Here is a 21,898-nt window from a genome sequence, read left to right on the forward strand (position 1 = left end):
GGCGGGGTGGGGGGGGCTCAGGCCCGCCCCGCTCCGCCCCTTTCCCCCTCTCGCCCTCCTCCTCTCTTCTCCTTTTCTTTCTCTGCTTTTTTTTTTTTTTCTCCTCGGCCAGCTGCTTTGTCCCTTTGCGAGCACCATCAGTGCATCAATGCGCGACCTCCCAACCTCTGTCCCCCAATCCCGGCGCAAAACCTAAGGACCCCTTGTGGGGAAACATCTGGCGCGACTACTCTAGACTCTGGATGTCCGGAGGCTGGAGAGCAGCGGGACTGGGAGGGACGCGCCGGGGCAGGACGGCCTGCACTCCCAGGGGCGTGGGTCCGAGGTGGGGAGGAAGGGTCAGAAATAGATGACCAGCTGCACCGACGGACTGTCAGAGAACGAGATTTTGAGACAATTAGAGATGAACGTGAGAGATGAGGTGGACAGAAATGGAGACACAGAGATGGAAACAAAGCGGAGAGTCCCTCCCTTCCTCCCTCCCTTTCTTCCTTCCTTCTTCCTCTCCTTTCTTCCTCCTGCAAATGACCTCAGGCGTAAAGCTACTAGGTACTAGATATTCACTTGCAAACACACAGCAGTCCCCATCCCGGTCCCTGTCCCAGAGGAATGTCTCCTTAAGGGGCAGAGAATTCATTAGGTGCTAAGCTGTGAGAAGGGAACCCCAGCAGCCTGGGAGAACACCTGACCGCAGCCCCTAAACTAGTACAGGTGATCCTGGAAGGCTTCCTGGAAGAAGTCATTACTGGGCTGAAACCTGAAGAGGTCTAAGACAGGAGCGTTGGAGAGGGGGGTGGGGTGGGGTGGGGGTGGGGGCGGGAGGGATGCTGAAGGCACTGTCTAAGCAACAGCATTTACGAAGGTCCAGAGAGGCAGGCCAGCGAGGTGCACTGGAGAAGGAAGTGTCCTCTATCTGAAGATTGGGGGGACAGGGGGAGGAGATGGGACTGGGAGTTAGCAGAGACCATTTTGAGGAGCAAAATCATGCCCTGAAAGGGTCACAGCAACCGCCTGCCTGTGAGGGCCTTGGAAGTCAGGGCGATGTATCTGGTCTTTAATGTAAGAACCAGAAAAGCCTCTGCAGCTTGGGTCTCAGTGGGTTTCAGACAAACACAGGCTTGCCTGGCACGCATATGTTGCTGGCTAGCCAGAGGTCCCTCCGAAAGGCGCCCCTTGGGAGGGACGTCACCCCACAGAAGGGGCCCAGGCCCCTCAGCCTGACCTGGGGAGAAGCCTGGCTGTGTGCGTGAGGGTGAGTCTAAGGTCAGCGGGGGAGGGGGTTGCCTCCTGGCTCAGCCCCACTTGGCTCAGGTCCATGGCCTCCGGGTAACCAGAGCCAAGTTGGAGAGCAGAGAGCTGGGAGTGAAAATGGAAAAAGTTGTCTCACTAAAGCCAGGCTTACAAACTCATGGCCTGTGGGCTGAATCCTGCCTGAAGAGCATTTTGAAACTTGGGAAACTTCATGTAAAAATCTGACTTTCTGGTCTTCTTTCAAAAATTCCCCCCAAATCTGGCCATCCCGGGTGCCAATTTCCACATGGCAGCAATTAGCTGGAGCTAAAGAGCAGCTGCCTCCTTTAGGTGAGGCATGTACTGTGGTTTGCCACAGTCCCCACTGCTCTCTATTGCATCACGCGTTGACTCAGTTTTGCTTACTGACGTCGCTCGCCCCATTTGAAGTTTAACCTCATCCGCATGATCTTTATAAGACATTAGGGACTAAACAACGTGGCTTTGGGGCTCCTCTGGCACAGGGCCTCTTTGGCGGCGCGGCGCCTCTTTCACAACTTGTGTAGTTTCGACATTCCCAGGGCATTGATGGCCAGTGCAGGTGCCTGGTGCCCGTTTAGAGATGGTGACAGCAGCAGAAGCAGGTGCCCGGCAGAGCAGTGGCCATGCTGAGCAGTGACGAAGGCCCAAGGGACGAGGATCTGGTGGCAATGAGAAACCACTCCCGGGCCCCCTGTGTACCCTTCTAGCCCTCTCTGTCATGACAACTTGCCACGGTCACCCTGGGAGCTGTGGTCACCCTGGGAGCACCACCTCTGTGGATGTGGCAGAACGACAAAATGAAAGCAACCCGTCCCTCTGTAGACTCTGTAAGGAGAAAAACACACTTTGATGTTCAAACCGCTGAGATTCAGGGAGATGGCTTCTACTGCCGCATTTTTTAGCCAGTCCTAACGCAGATATCACTCGCGTCCCCTCAAAAGCTGTGTTCAAGCCCTAACTTCCGGTACCCATACATGAGCCCTCATCGGGAAATAGAGTCCCCACAGACACCCCCACGTTAAGGTGAGGTCACGCGGAATGGGGGAGGAGGGCTTAATGCGAGGACCACTGTCCTTATAACAGAAGAACTTTGCGCACAGTGAGAACTCCGTGTGATGGATGATGGAGGCAGGGTTTGCATGGAAGCAGCTGTAAGACAAGGAATCCCAAGGATCGTCAGGAGTCCCCAGAGGCTGGGAGAGGTGAGGAAGCATTTTTCTCTAGGGTCTTTGGAGAGGGCGTGGCTCTGGCAACATCTTAATTTGGGGCTTCCAGCTTCCAGAACCGTGAGAGAATCCACTGCTGAGTTTTGGTTTTGTTTTCTGTTTTTTCCTTACGGCAGCACCTGCGGCATACGGAGGTTCCCAGGCTAGGAGTCAAATTGGAGCTGCAGCTGCCGGCCTATGCCACAGTCATGGCAATGGGATCTGAGCTGAAGGGCTACCCTGCAGCCTGCAGCAACGCTGGATTCTTAACCCACTGAGTGAGGCCAGGGATCAAACCTGCATCCTCATGGATGCTAGTCAGGTTCTTAACCTGCTGAGCCACATGGGAATTCTCCATTGCTGAAGTTTTAAATCACCCAGTTTGTGCTACTTGGTTAAAGCAGTCCCAGGAAATTAATACAAGCCAGGATTAGGTGACACCAGGATATGGCATCAATTTTTGCCATTCATTCATTCATTCCTTTGCTCGTTCACTCATTCATTCCTTCAGAATAACTTCGGTGAGCGCTGCTCCAGGTGCTGGGATCCAGCAGCATGAAGATAAAGTTTGGATTGATGAAGAAAAAAACAAGGCTGTGAGATCCCAAACATGAGCCGGCCCACCTTGCCCATCAGCCCTTCATTCTCTCTCCACCACGCCCACGTGGGGTCTCTGAGATCTGCCTCCCCCAGGCCCCTGCCTCTGTCCACCTCTTTGCTCTCATTCTGCCTTTGTTTTTGTCCAGAAGTGTGGCTTCTGGCCACGATCATCAGGCCAGAGTGTGGTGTTGGGGCAGCTGGCGTTTGTGGCTGCTCAGCCCCCATTCTCCATTCTTGTTCACAGTACACGGGGTCCCCTTTGCGAAACCACACCTCCCTCCCCCGTGGCCCAGCCCTGGCCAGTCGGCCATCCAGCAATTTGGCCACAGGAGCCACTTGCTGGTTTCTAGGTGGGGGGTAAAGCCGACTTCACAGTGGAGGCGGAAGCAGAAGACAAAGACTGGCAGAGGCTATTTGAGACCCTAGATCCAGCTTAACCTGAAACCATATCACCTTGAATTTCTCAGTTTGAGGAGCCCTTTTCGACTTAATCCGATTAGGGTAGCATTTCCACTCTTTGTACCTAAACATCTGCGGGGTAGTTCATGTGATACCCGGGGAAGGGCTCACCACTGAGGCGCTTCTGCTGGTGAGATGCAGCCCCACGGGTAAGCGTGTTCAGTGGATGAGACTGTGACAGTGTGTCAGTCTGTCTGCCTGTCTGCACGTCACTAAGCCAGGCAGAAAACCCCCCTTCCCTGGCAGGGTCAGGTCTTCCTGTGAGGGCACCACACAGTGGGAGAGAGGGCAGAGTGCAGCTCTGTCCTGTGGGCTCCCGGGCATCCTGAAGGAAGGCCCGCGTTCCTGCCACTGCTTGAGCCACCCAAGAAGCCCGGGTTATGGGGAGGTAGATGGACACCAGGCAGTGAGCTCCCTCTGCTTGGACGTGTTCAAACAGGCTGCCCCACCCCACCCCAGTCAGGGAGGCTGCAGAGAGGACTCCTCCGCTGTGAGTATCATGATGCCCAGACATTTGAAAGCCCATTCGTTTGGCATCAGCAGCCTTGCAGGCGGGCCTTCCTGTGGGATGAGAGGCCACATGTGGTGCAGGGAGGAGGGGCCCAGATCAGGGCATGGCCTGAGGTTCAGTGTGTCAGATCTGGACGGATCCTAGACAGGGTCCCATTACACCTGTCAGCTTAACAGAAGTCACCCCCGGAGGGGAGCCTGAGTGCTGACTGCACATCAGGGATGGGGCTGGGTCTCCTGTGGTGGTTGAATTTCCTTGGCGATCCTTTGATGCAGGCCGCGGGATTAGCATCTCTGATTTATAGTTGAGGAAACGGGTCAGAGAGAGGACTTGCTAAGGTCATCGAGCATGGCATCGGCACCATGATATGCCTCAGGGCTCTATGACAGCAGAGCCTCTGCACCCAACCACCACGCCACGTGGACACCCTGGAGAGACAGGGCAACTGGAGCACACAGGATGATTCCCCAAGGGCCACACAAGAGAGAGAAAGCCAACCACACCCAGGGGCTCACTTTGGTCCAAGGACTGCGGCAGGCACCTTCGCCCAGGTCACTGCCCTCAGTCTTCCCAATGAACTTGTGACCAGGCTACAAATAGGAGGGGAAGTGAGCCCAGAGAAGGTAAGTAGCTTGCCCAAGGACACACAGCATGGAAGTGTCATGCTGGAATCTGAGTCTATTAACTCTTTCCCCTGTAGTAGCTGCTACTCTCCCAGCTGCTGGATCCTCTGCCAGCGCAGCACCCCAACCCCACTGTCTTTCACTCCCTTCAGCACCCCTGCAGACAAACCTCCCCACCCTGTCCTCTGCAGCCCTCAGCTCACTGGTTTCTTTGCTTCAATGCCCTCCCTCCCTAACTCTACCCTACTTGTAAAATCAGCTCAAAACTCACCTCCAGGGAGCCCTCCTTGATCTAGAGCCCTTGTTTGGCAACCACGGTCAAGTGGTGATCATGACTTACTCATTGTGTGACTCCAGGTGCCTCTGCCTCATGGACTTGCACTCTCTCATCTCTCTGTCCAATACTCACAGTGATCATCTCTCAGGACTGCGTTGAGAATATGTCAGTGTCTGTGCAAGGCAGATATGCTCACCACTATATCACCAAGGCAGAACATGTTAGTGTATATGAAGCCCTTAATACGGCGTTTGGCATGCATGCAGTAGGTGCTTAATAATTCATAACTATCTATAATAATTGTGTTGCCTGCAAGGGCTCATCAAGCTGCGCGCGCATGCGTGTGTGTGTTGTGTGTCTGTGTCTGTCTGTTTGAGTGATCAAAAGCCTTTGTTGAGCACCTACTGAATGCAAGGCCTTTACCTTGGGGGCAAGTGTCAAGACCACTGGCAGACGGGGTTCTAATGGAACAGGGGGTTGTATGCTCATCACCCTGAAATTGAAAGAGGTCTCATCACCCTGAAATAGAAAGAGGTCTCCTCAGGCTTCAGAGCTCCATCTCGAGGCTAGACCCCAGCTCGGCAGGGAAGGATATAGACCCCCGCAAACCAGTGATTCAGTAAGAAGGGGCTGTCTTTGTCCCAACCCCACAACTTGGAGGAGCAGCGCCTTCTGCAGACAGGCTGCGCCATCTGGTGGCCACTCTTGGTAAAGCCGCCTCGGGGCTATCCTCTACCTAGCCCTATGTGCAAGGGGAGCGGCGCTCTCTTCAAACAGGATGCGCCATCTGGTGGCCACTCTTGGTGAAGCAGCCTCAGGGCTAGGAGCCCGCTGGGTCAGACCATTAGCTGGGCTCGTGGCTCCATCTAGTGGTATTAATGTGCAATCACACTCTGTGGGCTTCAATTTCGGAATCACCGAAGGAGGGTCATTACACATTCAAGGACACCGCTTTAGAAATAATGAGTCAGATTTGGGAGTCGGGGGACAGTCTAAGAACCTGCATTTTAGGCAAGATTCCTAGGTGATTCTTAACACAAGGAAAGTTTAAGTTTGAGAAGCAGGACCTTTAAAGGACTTCTACCAATGTGTTTGTACCTGTTTCCCAACTGTTCATTAATAAAATCCTCAACCCATTTGACACCTGAGATTCTCATTTCCACTGTAAAAGGGAGGAAAGTGAGGGCTAGAAGGTGGCAGTCACTCACCCACAGCCACAGAGCCAGCCAGCTGGCATCTTCCTTCTCAGCTCTAGGGCGTTTGGGAGAGCAGGAGGGAAGCACGTTTGCCTCAGGATCTCACCTGGAATCTGTTACCTGCGCTCTGCAAATGAAGGGCTCTTCTAAGGTGAGCTGGCAGCGTCTCTGCTGCCACCTTGTGGCAGCATCTTTTGGTATCTGTTCATATGATACAGCAGGGATTTTTTTGTTTGTCTTTGCTTGTCTGTGTGATTATACTCTCTCTTGCTTGTCTGTTCTTCATCCTTGTTGGAGTAAGGGTGGGCAAAGTGCCTCCTGCCCTTGAATGCCAAGGCATAAGGAACCAGTTGCTGTGTCACACAGCCAGCTGGTGACCCCAATCCTTCTGCCACAGCCATAAGCTCTGGCTAGTGTTTTTCTAAGAATCCAGTCAATCCCCTTTTCCATAAGTAACCACTCCATCCTTCCCCCTCTGGTCGGTGACACCCTTCAAATAGGAAAATCAGGTGCCCTCCCAGCTGTAGTGTAGAGACCCACAAACTCTAATGGCCCATGGAGTCACCGGGAGTCTGGGCTGTGATGTCCAGTTCAGTCTCTGCTCTGGAAGTTTCTCCGAGTCTGAGTCTGGTCCCCACTAATTTAACTCCACTGGTCCTGTCCTCCCACCTCAGTGACCAGCACTCAGGGGTCACAGGGAGGCCCCTGCCCCCTCCCTGGATCAAGGTCACAGTTATAGGAATTGCAGGCAGGTAGCTAGGAGGGGGTGGGCGAAGGCCTGAGAAAAGGATGGGGGCTCCCAGGTGCCCCTGTGGGCAGTGCCTGGCCTCCTGGGGGCTGTTCCCATCCAGGCACATCAGCCCCAGCTGTGCAGAGTAAGGGTGAGGGGGGCTGGCCCCCTTCCTGAGCCTCTAGCTTCCTTTTATTTTATTTTATTTTTTTTGGTCTTTTGTCTTTTTAGGGTAGCACCCATGGCATATGGAGTTTCCCAGGCTAGGGGTCAGATCAGGGCTGCAGCTGCTGGCCTACGCCACAGCCACAGCAATGCCACATCTGAGCCGCATCTGAGACCTATACCGAAGCTCACAGCAACACCGGATCCTTAACCCACTGAGCGAGGCCAGGGATTGAACCCACGTCCTCATGGATGCTAGTGAGATTTGGTTCCACTGAGCCACAATGGGAACTCCCTCTAGTTTCCTCTTAATTCAGATTTCAGAGAACCCCTTCTGATCCTTCCATTTTGGGGTTGGGTAGGGGAGACATTGGAATAGAGTTTTAAAAAATACATGCTACTGTATCAGTTAGCTATGGCTGCCTAACAAATGATTCCAAAACTCAGTAGCTTAAAGAAGCTGATCACTCCTCCTAAGTCTATAGGCTGAAGGGTTGGTGGTGGTGGTTCTGCTGCTTGGGCTGGCTCTCTCTTTGTCCTGCAGTGCCAGTGGCTTGGCTGGGGCTGGGCTGGGCTGTTCTAGGTGGGCCAGGCTGGGAAGACATGGCCCCACTGCACGTATGGTCTCCAGCCTCTGCAGGCTGGTCCAGGCTTGTCCCCAAGGCTGCTGGGGCCCAGGCTCAGAATGGACACGTTCACTCCGTCACACTCCCTGGGTCATGGCAGGTTCAGTGGGTGGGAAATCCGTACCAGCACACAATGGGAGGAGCTGGGGACTCACCTGAAGCGGGGCCTGTGAGTTGTTGGCACTTTTATCTTCTCCTAACCACTGGTTTTCAACTTAGACCGCAGCTTACGGCAAAGCCGGATCCTTAACCCACTGAGCGAGGCCAGAAATCAAACCCGCAACCTCATGGTTCCTAGTTGGCTTCATTTCTGCTGCGCCAGGACAAGAACGCCCCTTCCTGTCTCTTTGATTGGGCTTTAAACACAGTCCTCTCACCCCAGCCCCGCTCCCCCAGACCCACCTGCTGCCCACCAGTCCTCTTCTTGCCAATGAGGCCCACGTGGAAGAGAAATGGAGAGCCTGTGGTGACCACAGAGTCACGGGGGCAAGATGCGTGGTCAAGTCCTGGCTCTGCCACCCAGGGGCTCAGTTACCTGGGCAGGGCACGTGGCAGTCTCGCCAAGCCTCAGCTTCCCCACCTGTAAGACGAGCTTGCCATTTAGACACCCCGGGGTGGCTCTGAGGGCCTTTACTGAGATAACACACAGCGCACACCTGGTATGGTGCCTGCAACAAAAGTAGACGCCCTGGAAATATTTGCTGCATGAAGAAGTTTAGCCCAGTCTCGGGCTCTTTGAAGCCTCTGCACCCCCTGCACCACCCTTCCCACCAGCAGCCACCAGAGCGGCTTCATTTCTTCTCTGCCACAGTGTTTCTGTCCTTTGATCCACGTCAACTTCTTAATCCCTTTGCAAGGATGGGGGCGAGGGAGGCCAAACACGCCCACAAAGTCCTTGAAATGATTGCCATTCAGGGATCAGAAGACGAAGATTCGTTGCCTGTTTCTGTCTCACAAACAAATTAACCAAGTGGCAGCTTTGGGTGCCAAATACGAGTCTCGTCGAAAGGATTAGACGTCGTAAATCCAGCTAGAATATACTGTGATCGTGTGGGTTTTTTTTTTTTAAAAGCAAAGCTGCAATAATCATACATTTACAACTAATAAATTGGGTCCTTTAATTCCTCTGCAATAAGCCTTTGAAATATAATCTGTCATTTCAGACGTACAGAACATGACTTTTCATAATTATAATTCTCCAGCACACATGACTACTTATAATTAAATTCACTTTTAAGAAATCCAAAGCTTTTTTTGTGCCTGCAGATTATTTGTTCGGACGATGTCATAATGGTAAAATGAATGTATAATCTGTTGAATACATTCGGTTAGTTCTTATATAAAAAAGCGCCCTCTGCTATTGATCAAAACTAGAAAGATACGAGGATGAGCAAAATATACACTATTTCTCAGCAACAGGCTCAAACAAAGGCAGAGCAAACCCAGGCCTGTCTCTCCATCCTTGTCTCCCTAAAAGGGCTACTTAACCCCATAAAAGAAGGATGTTTGAAAGAGTTGAAAAAACGTAAATGGTAAATTATGGCCGAATTATCTGCTGGAGTCCTGCAGACCCATACACTTTGAAAGGCAGTTGAAAAAAAGCTCCAGGCTGGATGATGAGAAAACAGACTCGAAATGGCCCCAAATCAGGGAACCCAGGAAGGAGGCAAAGACAGACCCACCAGCTAAGACACAAAGGAAAAGATGAGCAGATGAGGAAAGTGGGAACCTTGAACTCAGAGAAGCAGGCACAGAGCGAGCAGGCATTCGTGGTATAATTGCACCACCTTGAGCTTTTAATAAAGGAGAGCCTAACATTAACAGACAGATCTTCTAGAGAGAAAATCGATTAGGCAGCAGAGATCCTAAATGACACAATAGAGCAGGTAGGGCGTTCCCGTTGTGGCTCAGCCTGTTAAGAATCCAACATAGTATGTCGGGATGCAGGTTCGATCCCTGGCCTCGCTCAGTGGGTTAGGGATCTGGCGTTGCCGTGAACAGTGGTATAGGTTGTAGGCGCAGCTCCGATCTGGATTTGCTGTGGCTGTGGTGTGGGCTGGCAGCTCCCCTATGCTGTCCCTTGGCTGACATAAAATGCAGCGGTTCCAGCAATTATGCAGGCATTTCCTGTGTTTAGGGTCTAGGGAAGAAGCTGCCACAGATGCAGGCACGTGAGCCTATGAAGACCAGCCCACCAAACCCAGGTGATGTCAGCAGGGGTTAGCCTTGACCTTGGGCCTGAAATGAGGTTAAGAACCAGGCCAGAAATGGCCACAGGTGACAACTTCAAGTCTTGAAGAAGGTTCTCCAGCGTGTGCTACAGGAAAGAAGAAGCCTAAAGAAGGAAGGCATGAGCTCAAGGTCACATGCAACTTCAAAGCCAAAGTAGGTCTGAAGACCTTGACTTTTGATCCCTGGTCTGTGCTTAAAATACACACACACACACCATTACTTAAAAACTATATCTGGCTGCCTCCCTCCCTCAAGTTAAGATAGGAGTAGAATGGAGCTGGAGATAGCATTGGACGGGAGGTTAGAACTTTTTTTGGCCATCCCATGGCATATAGAGGTCCCAGGCCAGGGATCTGACCCAAGTCCCAGTTACAGCCTATGCCGTAGCTGCAGCAATGCCGGATTCTTAACCTACTGTGTTGGGCTGGGAATTGAACCTGTGTCCTAGTACTCCAGAGACTCCACAGATCCTATTGTGCCGCAGTGGGAACGCCTAGACTCATTTGTGTATAAGGGAAATTTCACATTCCCTTATACCTAGAGGCGTGAATGAATATTCAGTGGACGGATGGATGCACAGATGAACAGATGAATGAATAAACGGATGGATGGGTAAATGGATATGGTTGGATGGATGAATAACAGAGGAATAGATAATCGAATAAAGGGATGAATGGACAGACAGATGAATGGGTGGATATTGCAATTAAAGAAGGGACAAACCTGAAGCTTAATAGTCACCTCCTAGGACTGAAGACCAAAGTTCATCCACATTTATATTTTATTTTGGTCAGAGAGTTGAACCACACAGGATTTTTTGGTTTTTTTTGTTTTGTTTTTGCTTTTTAGGGCTGCACCCATGGCATATGGAAGTTCCTAGGCTAACAAAGTGTCAAATCAGAGCTACAGCTGCTGGCCACAGCCAGAGTGACAGCAACGCGGGCTCTGAGCTGTATCTGTGACCTATACCACAGCTCATGGCCGGATCCTTAATCCACTGAGAGAGGCCAGGGATCAAACCAGCATCTTCATGGATACTAGTTGGGTTTGTTGCCACTGAGCCACAGTGGGAACTCTTCACACAAGGGTTTTAAATATTTAAACACTTAAAATATTTAAATACCAAGCAGCCAATACAAAATCAAGAGATTTTACTCTTAGCCAATACAGATTTCGGGATTTTCTTGAAAAAAATCAGAAGACAGTGACACCTGGCTAGCATTCCGCAGGTAAACAATCTTGGAGCTGAGTAGTAGCTGCCTCTTTTGAGGGGAGAATGATTTGGGGTTCACCGCAATCCCCACCACTCCCTACTGCCTTGCACCTCCCCCACATCCCCAGTTACCTCACTTGTCTAGCCGCAATCCTGAGTTAAAAACCTTCCTGTGTCACTCCTCATTCCTTCATTTCACTGATGCTGCCCCAGACAATCTGAGGCTGGTGTTTTCCCTTCTTCCTTCTCCTGGTTTTCCACCCCATCCCTAGTGCTGCAGCTGAGTGATGCTAACCCGTGCCTTCTAACTCAGGCAGCTTGAGATACAGAGAAGCCTTATGCAGGCACTTGCAACCCACCTCCCTCCAGTCTCCAAGGCGACGGTAAAGGGTCAGGACCAGGGCTCCACCGTGCCCGGCGTGGGCAGAGTATCTGCTCTGAGTGGACGAACAGGGAGGCTTGAAGGAAGGAACATCCGGAAGCAGAAAGGGACTGATTTCTGCAAATGTCCCCTCTGCACTTTTGTATTTCATTGACATTTTAATTAAGACTGGAGCACTCTTTGGGGAGCTCTGCTCTGAAGCTGAAATCACTTTAACATGCTGCCCTAGTATAAAGCTGGAGATGAATGGAAGCCTGGGGTTCTCATATGTTTCATGGTACTTAGCGATTCCTTCTCACAATGCATTATGATGCTAAGACGGTTTATGAGTTTCTATTGGCTAAGTGCAGCCATATCAAATTAGAATTTTGCTCAGTGGATTTTGCTCTAAGAAGATTAAAGGGCACCCAGGCCTTCCCGGGTGGAAAGGAGGTCCCAGGTTCACCTCAAGCTCAGGGCAGGCCGTAGGAATTAAAATTGTTGCTGTAAAGGATGAGGTGGGCTCTGGGGGTCGGGGGAGGCAGTGGCACGATCAGGATCACAGCCTGAACTTCAGAGCATGTTCTTGGAGCTGTCGTCCTACGAGAACCTTCTCAACCCTCTGGGGAGCCATTTTTGCTTACCAAACTATGTGTTTTGTGGCTCTACGGGTTAAGGACCTAATGTTATCTCTGTGAGGATGCGGGTTCGATCCTTGGCCTTGCTCAGTGGGTTCAGCATCTGGCATTGCAAGCTGCCGAGTAGGTTGCAGATGCACCTCGGATCCTGTGTCCCCGTGGCTGTGGGGTAGGCCAGCAGCTGCAGCTCTGATGCCACCCCTAGCCTGGGAACGTCCATATGCCGCAGGTGTGGCAGTAAAAAGAAAAAACCAAAACGAAATAAAACAACTATGTACTTTTATGTCCCCTTTTGGTGTCAAGTCCTTTTCTCTTGGTGGCTGGAGCCCGAGCACAATCGGACGTTCACGGTTGGAAAGAGTTGCACCGGCTGTACGTCACAGCATCAGTGCGATGTCACTCTCGGATGGGGGTATACTTCTGGCCCTCCTTGCAAACCAGCATCATTTTATCTCTATCACCTAAATTTTGTGCAAAATGACTCCCGCAAGCATTGTGAGTGATAGCATGTTTCTGAAAGAATGACCTAGCCTCCAAACAATGAAATAAAAGAAGAAAGCTGAAATAGAAGCTGCTCCCAAGTCTGGGGAATTTCAAACACTTGGGGGGGGGATGGTTTCTTTAATAAGGGTCTTTGGAATAACTAGGTCCTCACCTGGAAAAAAATGTCAAGTGGATCCCTACTTCACAACTTACACCAAAATAAATTCCAGATGAATCAATGTTTTTATACGGTCCATAAAACCTAAAGGACTTAGAAGAAAATGCGGGGAAATTTTAAAATCATCTAAGAATGGTAGAGGTTTTCAAAATAGGACTGAAATGCCAGGATCCATAAAAGAAAATATTCATCAATTTACCTACAAAGATTTTTTTTTTTTGGCCACAATCGTGGCTATGGGGAAGTCCCTGGACCAGGGATCAAACCTGAAACACAACAGTGGCCCAAGCCACATCAGTGACAACACCAGATCCTTAACCCATTGTGCCACAAGAGAACGCACAAATAATTTTTTAAATTATTTTATTTTTTAAAATTATAGTTGATTTACAAATTTCTGTTGATTTCTGGTGCATAGCGAAATAACCCAGTTATACACACACACACACACACACACACACACACACACACACACACACATTGTTTTTCTCATAATATCTTCCATCACATTCCATCACAAGTGATTGGATATAGTTCCCTGTGCTATACGGCAGGACCTCATTGCTTATCCACTCCAAATGCAATAGTTTGCACCTACTATCCCCAAACTCACTGTCCCTCCCACATCCTCCCTCTGCCCCTTGGCAACCACAGGTCTGTTCTCTATGTCCATGAGTTTGTTTCTGTTCTGTAGGTAGGTTCGTTTGTGCTATATTTTAGATTCTACACATAAGTGATGTCATGTAGTATTTGTCTTTCTCTTTCTGACTTACTGCACTTAGTATGAGAATCTCTAGTTGCATCCATGTTGCTGCAAAGGGCATTATTTTATTCTTTTTATGGCTGAGTAGTATTTCATTGTGTATGTATGCCACATTTTCTTAATCCATTATCTGTCAGTGGACATTTAGATTGTTTCCATGTCTTGGCTATTATGAATAGTGTTGCAGTGAACATAGGGGTGCATGTGTCTTTTTCAAGGAAAATTTGGTCCTGATAAATGTCCTAGAGTGGGATAGCTGGATCATATGGTAGTTCTGTGTTTAGTTTTCTGAGGCACCTCCATACTGTTTTCCATAGTGGTTGTACCAATTTACACTCCCACCAATAGTGAAGGAGGGTTCCCTTTTCTCTACACCCTCTCCAGCATTTACTATTTGTAGACTTATTAATGATGGCCATCTGACAGGTGGGAGGTGGTACCTCACTGTAGTTTGATTTGCATTTCTCTAATAATTAGTGATGTTGAGCATCTTTTCATGTGCCTGTTGGCCATCCCTATGTCTCCTTTGGAGAAATGTCTCTTTAGGTCTTCTGCCCATTTTTCCATTGGATTGTTTGTTTTTATGCAGTTGAGTTGCTTGTATATTTTGGGGATTAAGCCCTTGTTGGTTGCATCATCAGTGTCCTGACTTACACAGTGACCATTATAGGGCTTTCAGGTCAGGAATCCCAAAGCGTTGTGGCTCCTATTTACCTTCCTGTTGTGAGAGGGGCTGATGAAGGCAACTGGGTCACAGGCCTCAGCCATGGCTGCCCCACTTCACCAGAAGACATAGGGGTGGGGGTAGGGGATTGTCTTTTGCATGTCTGTCCCTGCTAGCATGGTGGTGGCCTGCCTACCCAGGTGTCCCTCGGGGAGAGGAAATGGTGAGGAGTCCTAAGATGCAGAGAGGTTCATGAGTTTGACCTTGATGTGCTGCCCCAGACCCCACTTGGGAGTGTCAGGTACTTTGGATAATCTTCTTAAGTCTGAAAATTTCTGGATGCCAAAATACATCTGGCTCCAATAGTTTCTGATAAGGGTTTGTGGTGACCTCTGCTCAAAACCAAGAAATGACCTTCAAGTGACCTCTGCTCCAAACCAGAAAGCTGTCACATATCTGGCCTCCTTGAAGAGGTGGAAGGGCGCCACTAGCCCGCACCCCTGGGGTGACAACTGTTGGATGCTGAGTGGCCCCGCCCCCTGGGAAGGGGCCTGCCCTCTGCATTCGGACCCGGTCTCCACGCATCAGCTGGTACCATGGTCACCACAGCCTTGGCTTACTCTGTCCACTTTCAGATGAGGAGACAGAGGGTGCAACATCCTCTGTGTCCCCTCCAAGGCCACATCCTTAGGAAGGGCTGGAGCCCGACCTGAGCGCTTCCCTTGCTCCTGGTTTATGCATCACTCAGCAGAGGTGACAGGAGCCGGGGGCGGGGGGGGGGGCCCTGACCTGGTCCAGGTTTGAAAGGAGGGAGGTGGGGGGAAACAGTAAGAGAAGAAGCGTCGGGAAAGCTCGGCGTGCGTAAAGGGGGGTCATAAAGGAGCCTCCCAGCTGTTTGGTTCAAGGCGGGGGGGGGGGGGGGGAGACGGGGAAGGCGGCAGTTTCAAGGACACACAGCGGGTTTGGAATAGAGAAAAGGATCATGACCCTGGTCGTGGGGACTTGAGGCTGGGAGCTACTGCCGTAACTCTGGGCTTTCCTGTTTCTTGTGCCCCTGCTCCCGCAGCCCCGTTAACTCGCTTAGCCCCAGGGAGGGGACTCCCGTCTGTCCAGCCGTCCATCTACCCATCCGTGCCTGGGGACTCTGTTCTTTCACCGGCTCCTCCTGCACGTGCCTGCGGGTCATCTTTCCCTGACACATTCCTTCTTTGGACTTTGAGATGTAAACCCCCAGCCCCCGCGCTACTGGTAGGCAGCTTGGAGGACCATTAACATTCAGCCGGAGCGGTGCCTCCTGCGACAGAAGTCTAGATTTAAAAAAAAAAAAGGAACGAGATTTCAGGCAAGAGGGAAAAATAAAATAAAGAGACAAGACTTAAAATGTCCTGTGAAATGGAGCGCGCTGGCCCCCCGCACAACCATCGGCGGGAGATGACGCCTTTATAAAGTGGTGAGTTTTGTGTGAGCACAGATGCGTTTTGTTTTCCTAGGAGGAATCAATGATTAAATTATCAGAAACCAAGCTCAAAACGAGGCTGCTTGCATATTCCCCCATGTCTCCTGCTTACGAGGTGCTAGCTTTATCTCGGAAGCTTTCGTTTAAATGTCCAACACGTCTTATTAATGAAAGTCATAAGCTGTTGTTTATATATGTCATAATGGGGAATATGACTATTTAATATAAAGCTGACATTTAAATTCCACTTAGTTCTGGGATGTGGACGATATTGAGGCGTAACTCTTTACCCTGGAGTAAAAGCTCCCTGGGTCTGCATTTTCAAGCATTGAAGTTTTCAAAGTAATCAGGTTCCTTTTTTTTTTTTTTTCCAGAGGAACCAAATTGTGAAGACATCTGTTCTGTTATTAATTTCACATAAATCTTAAGCTCCTCAAGGCCAGAAATGAGGCTTCATTCACGTCGAATTAATGAAACATGATTGTAAGTCCCTTGCATGGAAATGCTGTCACACAATTCTGAGCTGCTTAAAGCACTGAGTAATCTCAGAAACTGCCAGGGGACAGCCACGTGAAATCCGCCCTCCCCTCCCCCTGTCCCCCGAAAACAATATCTGAAAATATCACAACACTAACTATATCCTGAAAGATTAATAGCAGATGAAAATTTCTGGGAAATGAATCAGTCTTTCTCGGTAAAGGATACAAACTGTCTGATTGCACAATGTAAGGACTCTTCAGATACAGTTTAATAACTGCCCTGCCAGCCCCTAGACGCATCTGAAGGGGGGTTGTCCTAGGCACATCTGAAAGGCGGCGGGGGGGGTCCCGGATGCCTCCCAGAAATGTCTTTGGGGGAAAGTGTTGGAGACACAGCTCAAACCTATATGGCATAGAACTGAGATGGGAAAGCTGGACTGGCCAGAGTGTGATACATGCGTTGGGTGTGAGAGAGAATGTGTGTGTGTGTGTACGTGTGTGTGTTGTGTGTGTGTATGTGTGTGTGTGTGAATTTGTACAAGCATGTGAAGTGTACATAAGGAAACCGCTCTCTCATAGCCATGAATCCAGCCATGGGAGATGCATGTTAAATAGCTCAGCCTCATCTTGCACCCGGCTGAAGCATTCTTGAAAGAAACTTGCTTCTGGGGTTTTGGGGGGGGCATGATTTTTTTTTTTTTTTTTGGTCAAATAACGGAGATTTGCCAGCAGAAAGATTGTCTGGAGGGAGACAGGGAAGGGGGAGCCTGAGATTTATTCATCAGACTTCCAAGTGTTATTTTTGGTCTTCCGCTGAGCTGGGACCCCAAAAAGAATCTGCATATGATATTCACATCTCAAATCTTCAGAGCCTCATTAGCTTTGATATTTATTTATTTATTTGTTTGCAAAAAGGAATTTAAATCAAACAGAGAGGCACAAAAGCAAAACCTTTGAACGCGAGGGCCAAATTAATTAAAACAGGCAGCCAATGGGTAGAGTGGAATACAATAGAATTCAGAGCAAAGACAAGGAAACTAGACTCTTGGATGGAAAAAAAAAATCCTTCCTTGTTTTTGTGATAATCTATTGGAAATAAATTACCAATATGGATACTGGAAGAAAAGGTCATATTTTTTTTTTTTTTTGCTTTTTAGGGCCCCTCCCGCTGCATATAGAGGTTCCCAGGCTAGGGGTCGAATCAGAGCTACAGCTGCCATCCTACATCACAGCCACAGCAACACAGGATCTGAGCCACGTTGGCAGCTTATACCACAGCTCACAGCAGCATCAGATCCTTGACCCACTGAGTGAGGCCAGGGATCGAACCTGCGACCTCATGTTTCCTAGGTGGATTTGTTTCTGCTGCACCACAGTGGGAACTCCAAAAGGTCAGAATTTGAAACCTTGTTTATCCAGAAGTTTCCCTCATCATTTCCCTAAGACTCTGATCTTCCAACGAAGCCAATCAAACGATTGGAGGTGGCATTTATTATGTTTTGGAGAAAACAGTCTGGTTGATACCCGTAAGTGTCCCCAAAATAGCACGTGGGTGGAATTTAACTGACAGCAGATAAAGACACATCCAAAACACAAGGGATGTTGACCTCCGACAGCTAGCGTTAATCCAAGTGGTGGAGCCAATTTGTGTATGTGAACAGAGCCGGTCCCAGCTCTATTTTTGCCCCTGGATATTTTGAGGCTTTGTTTCACCATCCATGCTTTGTAGATCTGTGAAAAACATTCCATCCATCCAGTTGAAACATCCTGGACCAACACTGTGAGAAAGACTTTTAGCTTTGTTTAGCATAAGCCTGCATCGAGAGGTCCAGCTTTCTTGTTGCCGTTCTTTTGAAAGAAATGATCAGTTGGTATTTATGCATTTTGTCCTTCTGTATTATGCAATAGCACAAATGTACAACTGCCACAGGGGGACAATTCGATGCATAGCCAGCCAGTCACAAAGTTGTCACGCTGGCCACATGTGTCTTCGGCAAGTCCTAGGCCGCCTTTCGGCTTCACTTAGAATCTCCTTTCTACCCCTCAACCCCCAGCCCCGTGCTTAAGTCTCTCAGGATGACCCTGGGTCATTTGCAGCTTAAAGAAGAGTGGGCTTTGAGAACTACCACGATAAGCCTCAGCTCAGTGTCAAAAGATGGCAAAAATGCTAATGGGGGAAATCTTAGGCTTTGTGGCAACTGGATAAGAGGTATTTTTGAACGACAAAAAATATCTTTCCGAGGATTCCTCAAAACAATTCTCCAATGCATAGAGGTGGCTTTGTTCAGACGTCAGTAAATTATACCAGATCTTAGTTTTCCTCTGAATAAGGTAGAAAGAATTGAATTGGAACAAGAATGAGCTTTAAGATTTGTTAAGCCTGGTTGAGTTAGTGATTCCTTCTAGCGTGCGCGCGCACACGTACATGTGTGTATACACATAGAAATATAAATACATAGGTGTATAAATTACATATGCATGTCAACACATATATATGTACAAACAAAATAACATTGCTATGTCCCAACAAAATCAGGGCTTTTCCTTAAAGGTAGCATATGGATTCATTCACTTATGCATTCCTTCATCCACGTGTGTCTGTCACCCATGGACCAGGTCCGCACCCCACAGTTCTGCTACGTCATTGCATTTAATCCTCACAACAACCATCCTAGCACGAGAGATGGTCAGTCTATTTAACTATCCTCCCTCCACAATACAGGCCAACTGGAAAGGACACCAATCAGAAGCCCTTGTCCGTGCCAGCTAGTCATTGCAAGAGGCTTAGGTTTGGGGGAGGTTTGGCTGGCAAGATGGGGGTGGGGTGTGGGAGGCTATTTAACAACTGGCCTGGGAAGGGCTTTCATTTTTTTTCTCTTTTTTCCTTTTTTGCTTTTCAGGGCTGAAACCGCGGCCTATGGAAGTTTCCAGGCTAGGGGGAGAATTGGAGCTACAGCTGTGGGCCTAGGCCACACCCACAGGCATAGCAACTTGGGATCCCAGCCGTGTCTGCGACCTACACCACAGCTCACGGCAATACCAGATCCTTAACCCACTGAGCGAGGGCAGGGATTGAACCCATATCCTCATGGTCACTAGTCAAATTTGCTACTGGTGAGCCATAGCAGGAACTCCGGGCTTTCATTTTTAAAAAACCAGGACAGATATGGATGACTCACTGTATCTGCATACGGTTGAACATTAGCCCTGATTTCCTGCAAATTTCACAGAAGACAAAGATGGGACCCTGGGAGGCCAAGTAACCTTCCCAAGGACAGCTCACCCGGCAGTGACAGGCCTGAGCTGGAAGCCACTTTAAGTCTTTAAGTTTCCAAAGTTCGCATTCTTAACCCTCGTGCTGACTGTAGAGATGTCTATAAGCTCAGGAGGTCCCAGGCTGGCCAGCATTTCTTTTCCAAGATCCCAAGGAGATGGTCTGGAATCCAGTTAGAGTCAGGGTAGAGCTGCCAGATTTAGCAAGTAAAAATACAGGACACTCAGCTGCATTTGAATTTCAGATGAACAACCATCATGTTTTTGCATATTTTAGCATATTGCACGGTACATAGTTATGCTAAAAAATTATTCATTATTTATCCAAAATTCAAAGTTAGCTGGACATCTTGTATTTTATCTGGCAAATCTAAGCCGGGGATGTGGGAACAAATCAAAGGCAGGCCAAGACATTTCAATGCAGAAACATTTTCTTTTCAAGAAACTCCCTCCTTGGAGTTCCCGTCGTGGCGCAGCGGAAACGAATCCGACTAGGAACCATGAGGTTGTGGGTTTGATCCATGGCCTCATTCAGTGGGTTAAGGATCCGGCATTGCTGTGACTATGGTGTAGGCCAGCAGCTACAGCTCCGGGTGGACCCCTAGCCTGGGAACCTCCATATGCTGCGGGTGCGGCCCTAAAAAAAGACAAAAAGACAAAAAACAAAAAACAAACAAACCTCCCTTCTCTAAAGTCGATAGATCTTCGGGCATTAGGAATCCTTCTCTAACCTCACCCCTTGTACCTTCTTGATCCTGAAGTCAAAACGCCAGAGCAAAGGGCATCTAAGCTAACACACTGCATCCTCGGCTCCATCCACATGAGAAGGTGGAGCCCTCGGCGCGGTGACTTGGCTTTGAAGATTGGGAACGTGGTCCATGAGGCATGTCCTCTTCTCCAAAGCACATGGAAACTATTCCCTTCCAGAAGGTCTTCATGGTTTGTCTGCTGCCAGTCACATGGTTTTTCAGCTGCAGTTATAATTTCTATAGCATCCCCCTGCCCCAGCTCAGATGGTATTTATTAGAACACGTTGCTTTTGAAAAGAAAACTGCATCTTAATTAAAGGTTGGCCATCCAAAGCCTGTTTGCAGATGAGAAAAATTAAACAACTGCTACGAATGGGGCCGTGGGTCTCCCCTATGGGTTAGAACCCCCATCCACACTGGAGGCTCTCCCCCCTTTCAGGCCATCCCCTCATCGTCAGTGGATGCTCTGTGCACAACAGGCAGAAATGAGTCACAAGCCTGAAGGGAGCAGCTTGCAGAGCAGAAACCAGCTTGTCTTCCTTTTTAATTGTTCCCTTTCTTCGGCTGCAGCACAAACACAATGCCTGGGGTGGGGCTTGGGGTGGGGCTTGGGGTGGGGCTTGGGTTGGGGCAGGTGAAGGTAGTTTGGGATCCAGACACTGGCCCACTGAGTGCCTGGTGGATAAGAAATGACTCACTGGCATGGACAGGGGGCGGGTTTCTGGGGTTAGGTGGAGGCTGGGAGGATCTGGCCTTTGCCTCCCTTCTGAACCAAGACTGACATAAGCTGCTGGAGAATAAAGACAACGCTTCCTCTGGGTGAGGTTCCTTAACTTGGGTTGCATGGAGCCAAAGTCCCTAAAGGATCCATGGGACAGAAGTCAGGGAGGCTGTGAATCAGATGGGAAAAATGTACACACACACACACACACACACACACACACACACACACACACACTTTCCCCCCCTAATTCCTAACTGAAATTTAGCATTGTCTCCAATTCTGAATATAGGTAACAAACCATAACTGTATTGGCACTGTGTGTCTTTTAAAAAAATTACTGGGGTATAGTTGATTTACACTGTTGTATCAGCTTCAGGTTTACAGCAAAGTGAATCATGTGTATATACCATGATTAGAATGGTAGATTTTAGGTTACCTATATTTATCACCATTTTTAATAAACCATGAGAACAATACAAAGGCATATATATATATATATATATATATATATATATTATATATATTTCCACTTTTTTCCCATATAAGTTATTATAGAACTTTGAACAGATCTCCCTTTGCTAGCTCTATAGTAGGTCCTTGTTAGTTACCTATTTCATATATAGCAGTGTGTATTACATGAGGCTTTTGTCACTAATAGAAGTCACAGACATTTAATATCACATTATAGTTGCTCTAGCGTATCTTAAAATAGACTCATTACTATCTTGAAATTTATAACAACTATTAGATCCACCTTTATATCTTGTTATTTAAAGGTTAATAGAAGCACACGCATTCCTATATCTTTTAAAATTGTTTGGATATCTATCACTGGCGAGTCCTTGTTTTTTTGTAATCCTATTTTTAAATTTTATGCCTGTAAAAACATTATCTATAACAAACCTTGAAGACTTTATGCTAAGTGAAATAAGCCAGTCACGGAAGGACAAATACTGGGTGATTCCTCTTACCTGAAGCTCTAGAGGACTCAAACTCCTAGAGACAGAAAGTAGAATGGTGG

The sequence above is a fragment of the Sus scrofa genome, chromosome 6, assembly GCF_000003025.6.
Source record: "Sus scrofa isolate TJ Tabasco breed Duroc chromosome 6, Sscrofa11.1, whole genome shotgun sequence".
Classification (NCBI taxonomy): Eukaryota; Metazoa; Chordata; class Mammalia; order Artiodactyla; family Suidae; genus Sus; species Sus scrofa.